Source organism: Aotus nancymaae, unplaced genomic scaffold, assembly GCF_030222135.1.
Source record: "Aotus nancymaae isolate 86718 unplaced genomic scaffold, 86718_ANA_hifiasm-v0.15.2.pri h1tg000022l_1, whole genome shotgun sequence".
NCBI classification, from domain to species: Eukaryota; Metazoa; Chordata; class Mammalia; order Primates; family Aotidae; genus Aotus; species Aotus nancymaae.
In genome coordinates, this window is record NW_026988435.1 from 30,948,946 (window position 1) to 30,958,270 (window position 9,325).

At 36.8% G+C, this 9,325-nt stretch overlaps 1 pseudogene; it reads right to left on the minus strand.

Moving 5' to 3' along the window:
• LOC105704624 (eukaryotic initiation factor 4A-I-like) overlaps positions 1–8,681 on the minus strand; it is a 43,853-nt pseudogene extending 35,172 nt beyond the window's left edge.
• Between the last annotated feature and the right edge of the window lie 644 nt (positions 8,682–9,325).

The window sequence follows — 9,325 nt, forward strand, 5'->3', positions numbered from 1 at the left end:
ATTCTATTAGTTCTGCAAATTATCTAAGTCAGGCAACATCTCCAAAACACTTAAATATAACAAAACTAGATCTAAGGTTTAGACTTAGAATTTCAGTGATTTTTTTAATTGAATGAAGACACAGATTTATTTTTATTTTTATTATTTTTTAGACTTTTACTTCAGGTTCAGGGGAACATGTGCAGGTTTGCTATATTGGTAAATTCATGTCACAGGGGTTTCTTGTGCAGATTATTTTGTCACTCCAGTACTAAACCTAATACTCAATAGTTATTTTTTTCTGCTCCTCTACCTCCTTCCAACCTTCACCTTATGTAGGCCCCTATGTCTGTTGTTCCCCCTTGTAAGACACTGATTTTAATAGCTATCAGATCATAAAGCCTGTTGATATTAGAAAACTTTGTGAAGAAGTTATTGAAAATAATTATGTAAGCTGGGCAACAACTTGTCGACTTTGTTCTGTACCATATAGGCAGGAAGAGTTCTGTAAGTAAAATTGTGATTAAAACTTTTCAACTGTCTTAGATGAATTCATGAGGTATGCAGAATCTTAAGATGGCCTGCAATAATTCTGCCCCTTGTTGTATATACCTTATCTATCCTCTTCCTTAATTACAGAAGAAAGCTGCACATATGGTAGGTGCCACTGTCATGGTTATGTTACGTGACAAAAGTGAAGGGGATTTGCACATGCAACTATGGTTCCAAGTCAGTTGAACTGAAGTAATCAAGTGGAAAATATTTAGTATGCCTAATCAAGCAAACTTTTCAAAGTGTGTCTGGATGTCAGAGACTGTCCTGCTGGTCTTGGAGTAGCAGGCCACCAAGAGTTAGATAATCAACAGAAGTTAAATTTGCCAATGACTTTATGGCCTTGGAAGAGTATCCTAAACCTTAGATGAGATTCCACCCCCAGTCGACACCTTAATTTCAGCCTTGTGAGACCCTAAGCAGAAGGGGCTCAGGTCATTCCCAGATTCCTAATTCACAGAAATAGTTAGACAATCTATGTATGTTCCTTTAAACTGCTAAATTCAAGATAATTTGTTGTACAGCAAATGAAAACCAACACAGTTCTCCTACTAAATTTGCAAATACAGCAAAGCGAAACGATTTAACAGTTAAATAATACTAAAGTAAAATACTATTATAAAATTAACTCTTTATACTTCTATTAATATTTTTAATAGTTAATATTAATAATTAAATATTATCACATATATAATAAATAATATCAGTTCAATTCTTGCCATGTACCTAGTAGGACATGCCAAAACATTCTTTTTCAGTGTGATAGATTAATTGCTAAAATTTTCCTGTTTTTTACTCTCTTGGTATCCTTGCCCTAGGCTATTTGGCTTTGTATCTTTCATCAAGAGGTAGAATCTACTTACTGTATGGTGATGTGACTTGCTTTGGCCCATAGAATGTCTTGGAAATGATGGTGTGCCAGTTTCAAGCCTAGGTCTTAGTGGAACCTGCATGTCTCTGGTCTCTTGGGACTGTACCAAGAAAAACCTTAAGCTAGCTTGCTGTACCACAAGACATGTGGACAAAGCCTAATGGTTCCAACTATCCCTGATAGTCTGTTTTTAGCCAACTCTCCGCCTGATCACAGATACTTGAGCAATCTCAGCTGGGAGCAGCTGAGCCCAGTTGGGAGCAGCTGAGCCTCGTTAGCTCAGCAGACCTATTCAGTGAACCCATAGGTAAGTAAGAAACAAAAAAATTTTGTTTTAAGCTATTATGTTTTGGTGCAATTTGTTGTTCAACAATATATTGGTTATAACTAATACACACAATAATGTTTATAGTAAAAGCAAACATCATGATTGAGAGAATTTTATTTTGAATCTTTTTCATTTTTACAAAAGATAATTATACAATACTTCCTGACATAATTGCTGTATACTATGTATAACTTTATCATATTTACTGTACAATAATAAATTCAAAATATCAATTTCAATATGTTTTACACATTATTTTGTAGATGCTTTATGTGATTTATAGATGCAAATATAAGATCCCTGTCCTCACTAACTGCTAGCCACAGAGTCAATAGCAGTGATATTAAATGTTACAAACGCTTATCAACAATACGATGCTTAGATTTGCTTCATTATAGGGTACTCCTGTATTTTTCAAGTTGTTCAGCCACAGCTGAGTCACAGCCAGAAAATTCAGAACTAATTAAGGAGAGAACTTAACCTTAAGATTCTGTTTCTCTAGGATCACTCTGGTACCAAATTCTGTTCTGTTTAAATCAGTTAAGAGAAAGGAAGAGAGGCGAAGAAATGTGTGTGTGTGTTTGTTTGTGTGTGTGTATATGTATATATATGTACATACACATACACACTCATACATAAATATATAATAGATTTATACATATATATAAAAATAATGTTATTACCAGGATTTGCTCTTGCACAATTGGAGAAGTGGGTTATGCAGCCTGTATAAAGCTGTCATCTTGGCTGGAGTTGAAGTTTACAGAGCAGGAGGTCAGGAAGGGAATATGTATATAAGGTGGTGAAATCAAGGGCAAGCCAGAACTCACAAGCACTAATTAGAACCTGATGACAAGTATATTAGAACTCTAGTGACAAGTATATTCTGAAGAAGCTGGGACTTTTTGTCATGGAGATAAAGACACACACACACACACACAGAGGTCTGGCCTAGAAGTCAAAGAAGCTGAAGGAATACCTAGACCTAAGGAAAGATAGAGAGAAGTTGCAGACAGCCCCAGCTTCAAGTCAGTGAGATGAGTTAGCAGATCAGCAAAAGTCTCTATGAGCTGCAACATGGCTTCTGCTTTTCTTCCTTACTGCAAATAACCTTACAGTCTTCATTTGTCCCTCAATTGCTATTTAACTCCACTCTAAATAGAAACACACAGGAAAGGAAATTCTGGAATATGTAGTTCAAGTTCAGTCTTAGTTCAACTCAATTGTAGTTCAAGTCAGCTGAGTTAACACATTACAAAGTCATCACAAGTATCAGGGCTTTTTACGAACTAGCCTAAGGTGTCACAATATAAACTTAGGGTGTTTTATTGACCTATTCTATTGTCGCTTCCACCTCTCTGTTCTTCACAATCCCTTCAGGAATAAAAAACCTCACATTTCATAAGGATAACTGTCAAACTCTTTGTGGTCATATTTTAAATGCTACACAGTAGATGTGTGTGTATGTGTGTTAGTGTGTGCACATGTATGTGAGAGAGGGAAATTGACTGCATAGGAAATATGTTAAAATGTTGGAATTTGGGGAATCTAGGTGCATAAAGAAGAAATATTGTTTGTACTACTCTTACAGCTTTTTCATCATTTTAAATTCTTGAAAGGAACAACATGAGAGGTAGCAACTTAAGGAGAAGCAGATGTTTACATATGTGTATAAAGTCCATTATTTTTCATTATCATGTGGTTTTAACAAACTATTTGGAGAGTTAATGAGAAAAAACCTAAGCATGTCTTTACTCTTTTTGTGTCTTAAATGTTCCCACTCAGGTGTCACTGGCTTGACAGTGCAAAAGAGAATTGTGCTGAATGTGTATTTAATTTGAGCGAGAAGATTAGCTTAGGCATTTAAATTATCTAGTTACTAAAATAATCTGCTGTTTTTCTTCTAAACAGAAAAATATCAGCTTTATATAGCCACATTTTCTAAACTTGAGGATACATTGAAGGAATTTCCGCTAAACAGATATTTTCTTCTTTGCATGTAAAGTGGGTCAGTTAAAATTTTGTAATCCAGCATTTCATGTTTCTCAAATAGACTTGTTTCAGTGATTTGATGAAAATTTGCTAATTTGCCAAGATAAATATTTTTCAGACTGCCAAAAATTTTTATCTTTTTCTGATTGCTTCTTGCTGTCACTCCTTCAGTTTCGGCAAGAATGTCAGGGCCCCCTGAACTGTTTGCAGTCCTGCTCCTCTGTCTCAGATAGCTCAGAATTACAGCTTTCGTCTAGGATTGAATGTGGTCATTTCAATCATTTTCCATTCCCTGAAGAGACTATAATTCTCTTATAAAATGCTTGTTAGGGAAGACATCAGGAATTCAGAACAATTTTATTTTCTGCTTATCTTCCAAGGGCCATGAGATCAGGATCCAGATGTTCTGACTCAGCCAGAGGCAGTACTGTTCTCTGGCAAAGGCAAATTGAGATTATGCATGTAGGATACAAAGAGGAATGAGAATGCATATGATAGACATACCAGCATAGCCACTTCTAATATAGTTACTGAGACAGCGCACATAAAGACTTGTTAGAAGACTGAAGTGTCCTTTGTAACCATTGTAAATGCAGTTGAAAAATAAAAGATTACATCACAAATTGAAATAAGCCTAGCAGGGTTATTGAGAAAATAGGTTACCTTATTTCATGAAGTTGGGAAGGTTCGAGTTAGAGTAGTAGCAGGGAAAGATTTTAAAAGCGTCATTTCACTTGCTATTAAATATGAATCATTCTCCTCGCTCTCGCTTCTTTGCTCATATTTTTCCTCCCCAAGCTCCCTCTTCCTGTTTCTATGATTTTTTTTTTCTGGCTTCCAATCAAATGCAATGTTATCTGAAAACAGCCATTTTAAATCTGTTTTTACTTATTTTTCTTTGTTTTTCCACAATTGCATTTGCTTGTATTGAGAACATATCCCAAGAAGAAAAATAAAAATCAGTTTGTGTTTTAATTTTTTGAACAATAAATACAGATACTATTAAATCACATGTGATCTTTTCTAGTTAATTTCCTCCACGTCTCCTTCTTTGTTCGTTCCAGCTCTCTGTATACATGGTTCATCACATCATGCAGGCTTATACCCAAATGCCATTTCAGAAAGTACAACCTGTGCAACATGTTACCTAAAGCATGCTTCAATTTCAGGTAAGTTGTTTTAGAACAAAATGCTTCACTGAAATTTCAAAATCTAATGCTAAATATGGTGTCATTTTAATGGTTTATAAGAAAAATACTTTTGCACATGCATATGCAAAAGTCTGTAAAGCAATAGTTAGGATGAGTTTCCATCTTTAAATGACAGAGTGAAGAACAAAACAAGCAACTTCTGTCAGTAACCCTCAGCTTACTTGGAGACTTGCCAAGTGCTATAAGAATGCTGAGTTTTGTATTCCTAATTAGTGTAGGGCGTATTGTGCCTTGCTGTCAATTTCCACACAAGGAATGGCTTACTGATTCTGACCCTTCCTTCAGCTGAGGGGTTACTACTCATGAAGTTGACAAAGCTGTGAAAGATGTTAGGCAAGTGAAGTTCAGCTGGCTTTTATTTTGAAAATTTTCTTGGAAGAATGGTAAACTCTATCAAAGAGGCCATGCCAGGCATGATAGCTCTAGTGATAGAGTGTGTGTGTGTGTGTGTGTGTGTGTGTGTGTATACATATATATATATATATATAACCTGTATAGGTGATATATATAACATATATTATTACATATAATATATAAAACATTTGTATATTAGTATATATTATACATCTCACCTATATTATATATCAAATATGTGTGTGATATATATGTATATATCTGATATATGTGATATATACATATGTGTGATATATACCTATATCTTCTATCTGGTATTATTTTATATATAATATCAATGACATATTCAGCATATTGTATATTCTGTATGTAATGCCAGTGATATTATTAACCAGTCCTGGAGGCAGTTAAATAGAATAGGCTTGAAAATAATTAGCATGTCAGACAAATTAAACTTAAACCTCTGTTCCTTAACAAGCCATACTATTTCAAACTTTAAAAAGATCATCTAGTCTACTTGTCATCAACTAGGGAATTAACCTCTTTTATATGTTTTCAGTAGGTACCCAACCCATTTCTACTTGTTACAGTTTTTGGACTGTACACTTTGGAGTCAGATACACTTGGCTTTATATAGTCACTGCACTTGTTAGCTCTGAGATCGGAGGAAACCTTCTGAGTCTGTTTTCTTCATTTAAATAGGGTGATATTAGCCATTTCATGGGTTTCTGGGGATTCTGAAAGGTAATATATTTAATATTCCCATTATAGAGACCAGCACAATAGTTATTTAATAAATACAAGTTTCTTCATCCATTCCTTCCAGTTCTGGGAAGGTCATTAACTTCCCAATCATTAACTTCCCAAGTTTTCTCCATTGTTGAACTGGAAGAGTTGTTAGAAAGTTCTTTCTTATACTATAATCTGCCTTTCTGTTATTCTCATTTTACTTCTCAGTTGTGTCTTTGAGCTTCCCAGAAGTAGTTTCTGCCTATTCCCATAAGTCAGTAGGTATTATCTGAAGATGGTAGGATCACCCAATTGTTAACCAGGATATATATTCTCAGTTACTTTTACTAATTTTCAATTGATATGGTTTCTGTACAGTGTAACTGTACATTCTGTTAAAGCAAACTATCGCCTGAGAAGGACTCTGTACTTCTATATTTGAGTCCATGTGGATGAACTGTAACCTAGCTTAAGAGTCAGTCAAGATTAAAAACTTAGGAATATGCGCCTGTAACAATAGCTAAGTCCTGGCCAATCCCAGTGGCTATACTTAAACAATTCATAAGCCAATGAGTGTTCATACTGTGTTCAAATAAGGCAAACGCTGAGCTGTAACCAATCCAGCCATTCTGTATCTCGCTTCCAATTTCTGTACATTAGTTTCCTTTTTTTGTCTATAAATTTTTCACCATATGACTGTGGCTGTGCTGGATTCTCTGTGAATCTGCTGTGATTTTGGGGCTGCAAGATTTGTGAATCCATTGCTCAGTTAAACTCCTTTAAATTTAATTTGGCTAAAGTTTTTCTTTTATCAAGTCCTATCCTACTGGACAAAATTAGGTAACTGAATGACCGAATCTCTTCTTCCACAAACCATCCATATCATCCCTCGGAATTTCTGAACACTATATTTAAAATCATTTATGATTTAGCTATTTTTAATTAACATTCAATTTTTAATCTACATTCAATGTTTAATCACATAAAACCATAGGGATTTTCATGGGAGAACCCACTGGAATGTTATTATGAGACTTCTTGTCATTATCACACAAACCCAAGCATAAGTCCTAAATGTAGCTCTGTATTAGGGTGCTCTAGAGGGACAGGACTAATAAGATAGATGTATGGCTGGGTGTGTTGGCTCATGCCTGTAATCCCAGCACTTTGGGAGGCCGAGGTGGGTGGATCCTGAGATCAGGAGTTCAAGACCAGCCTGGCCAATATGGTGAAACCCCGTCTCTACTACGGATACAAAAATTAGCTAGGTGTTGTGGCACATGCCGGTAATCCCAGTTACTCAGGAGGCTGAGGCAAGAGAATCGCTTGAACCCGGGAGGCGGAGGTTGCAGTGAGCTGAGATCGTGCCATTGCACTCTAGCCTGGGAAACAGAACAAGACTAAGTCTCAAAAAAAAAAAAAAAAAATATATATATATATATATATATATATATATATGAATGAAAGGGACTTTATTAAGGAATACTGACTCACAGGATCACAAGGTGAAATCCCACAATAGGTCATCTGCAAGTTGACAAGAAGGAAGCCAGTGTGTGTCCCAAAACCTCGAAAGTAGGGAAACTGACAGTGCAGCCTTCAGTCTGTGGACAAAGACCCAAGAGACCCTGGCAAACCACTGGTGTAAGCCCAAGAGTCCAAAAGCTAAAGAACTTGGTATTCAACGTTTGAGGACAGGAAGCATCCAGCACAGGGGAAAGATGGAGGCCAGAAGACTCAGACAGTCTAGTCCTTCCATGTTCCTCTGCCTGCTTTTATCCTAGCCACACTGGCAGCTGATTAGATGATGCCCACCCAGATTGAGGGTCGATCTGCCTCTCCCAGTCCCCTGACTCAAATGTTAATCTCCTTTGGCAACATCATCACAGACACACCCAAAAACAATAATTTGCATCCTTCAATCCAATCAAATTGACATTCAATATTAACCATCAGAAGTCCACCCCTTGTCGACTTAAACCCATATACATCTCCTGAAATCATATATTATCTTCAAATAAAGACAATTATAAGGTCATAATTATGTCTGACATAATAAACCTATCCTTTGTACAACGGGAAACACATCAGTCCCCAACCCAGATGCTGTTACATAAAGTTAACAACACTTAAATTCTGACATGAAGTCAATAAATCTTACATCACATGACAAAGAAAAAAGAAAGGAAATAAAATGAATATATGTTAGTACAAGCGTATACCTGCACACTCACTTTCTTAAAAAAATAAGAAGGAAATACTCATGATAACTATAGTCCTCTTTTCTGCTACTGGTCATGTTGTTGTAGCTGGTATTGGTGACTACCTTCTTCTACTACCCATTCTATATTCCTTTTGCCTTCAACAAGCACCTCAGCAGTCATAGTTTTTTACCTGGTGGAGTGACCCCGAACTTTCATTTCTGAAGGATCTGGGCCATTTGTAGCCCTGCCCAGATTGGGCTGTTGTAGTTTCCCATTGACCTTAATCACAGGGCATAGTTATACTAAGAGATTTCCTAAGGGCTCTTCTCTATTCGACCCATACTCTTCTTTACCTCCACTGGGGAGTAGTAGATTTGCACAGCAGCCTGGGTCTGTTGCAGAGCCTTCTCCTGTTCTGGACCCCACTGAAAGCTGGCAGCCTTTCGGGTCACTTGATACATGCACCAGAGTAACACACCAAAATGAGAAATGTGTTGCCCCCAAAATCCAAATAGGCCCAGTAGGCATTGTGCCTCTTGGTTGTAAGAGGGGCCAAAGGAAGCAACTTATCCTTCACCTTAGAAGGCATATCTCGACAGGTCCCACAACACTGCACCTCAAGAAATTTTACTGAGGTAGAAGGTACCTGAACTGTCAGATTCATTTCCCATCACCTGACACTCAAATGTCTCACCCATAAGGACAGTGTGTTTGCTACTTATCACTCACTTGATTCAATCAGTATGATATCATTAATGCAATGGACCAGTGTGATATCCTGTGGAAGGGAAAGGCAATCAAGATCTCTGCAAACAAGATTATGGCACATAGCTGGAGAGTTGTTATACCCCTGAAGTAGGACAATGAAGGTTCATTGCTGGTTTTGCCAGCTGAAGGCAAACTACTTCTAGCGGGCCTTATGGACAGGTATGGAGAAAAAGGCATTTGCCAAGTTAATGGCTACATACCAGGTACCAGAAGATGTGTTAATTTGCTCAAGCAATGAATCCACATCTGGTACAGCAGCTGCAATTGGGGTCATACTTGGTTTAGCTTATGATAATCCACTGTCGTTCTCCGAGATCCATCTGTCTTCCGCTTAGGA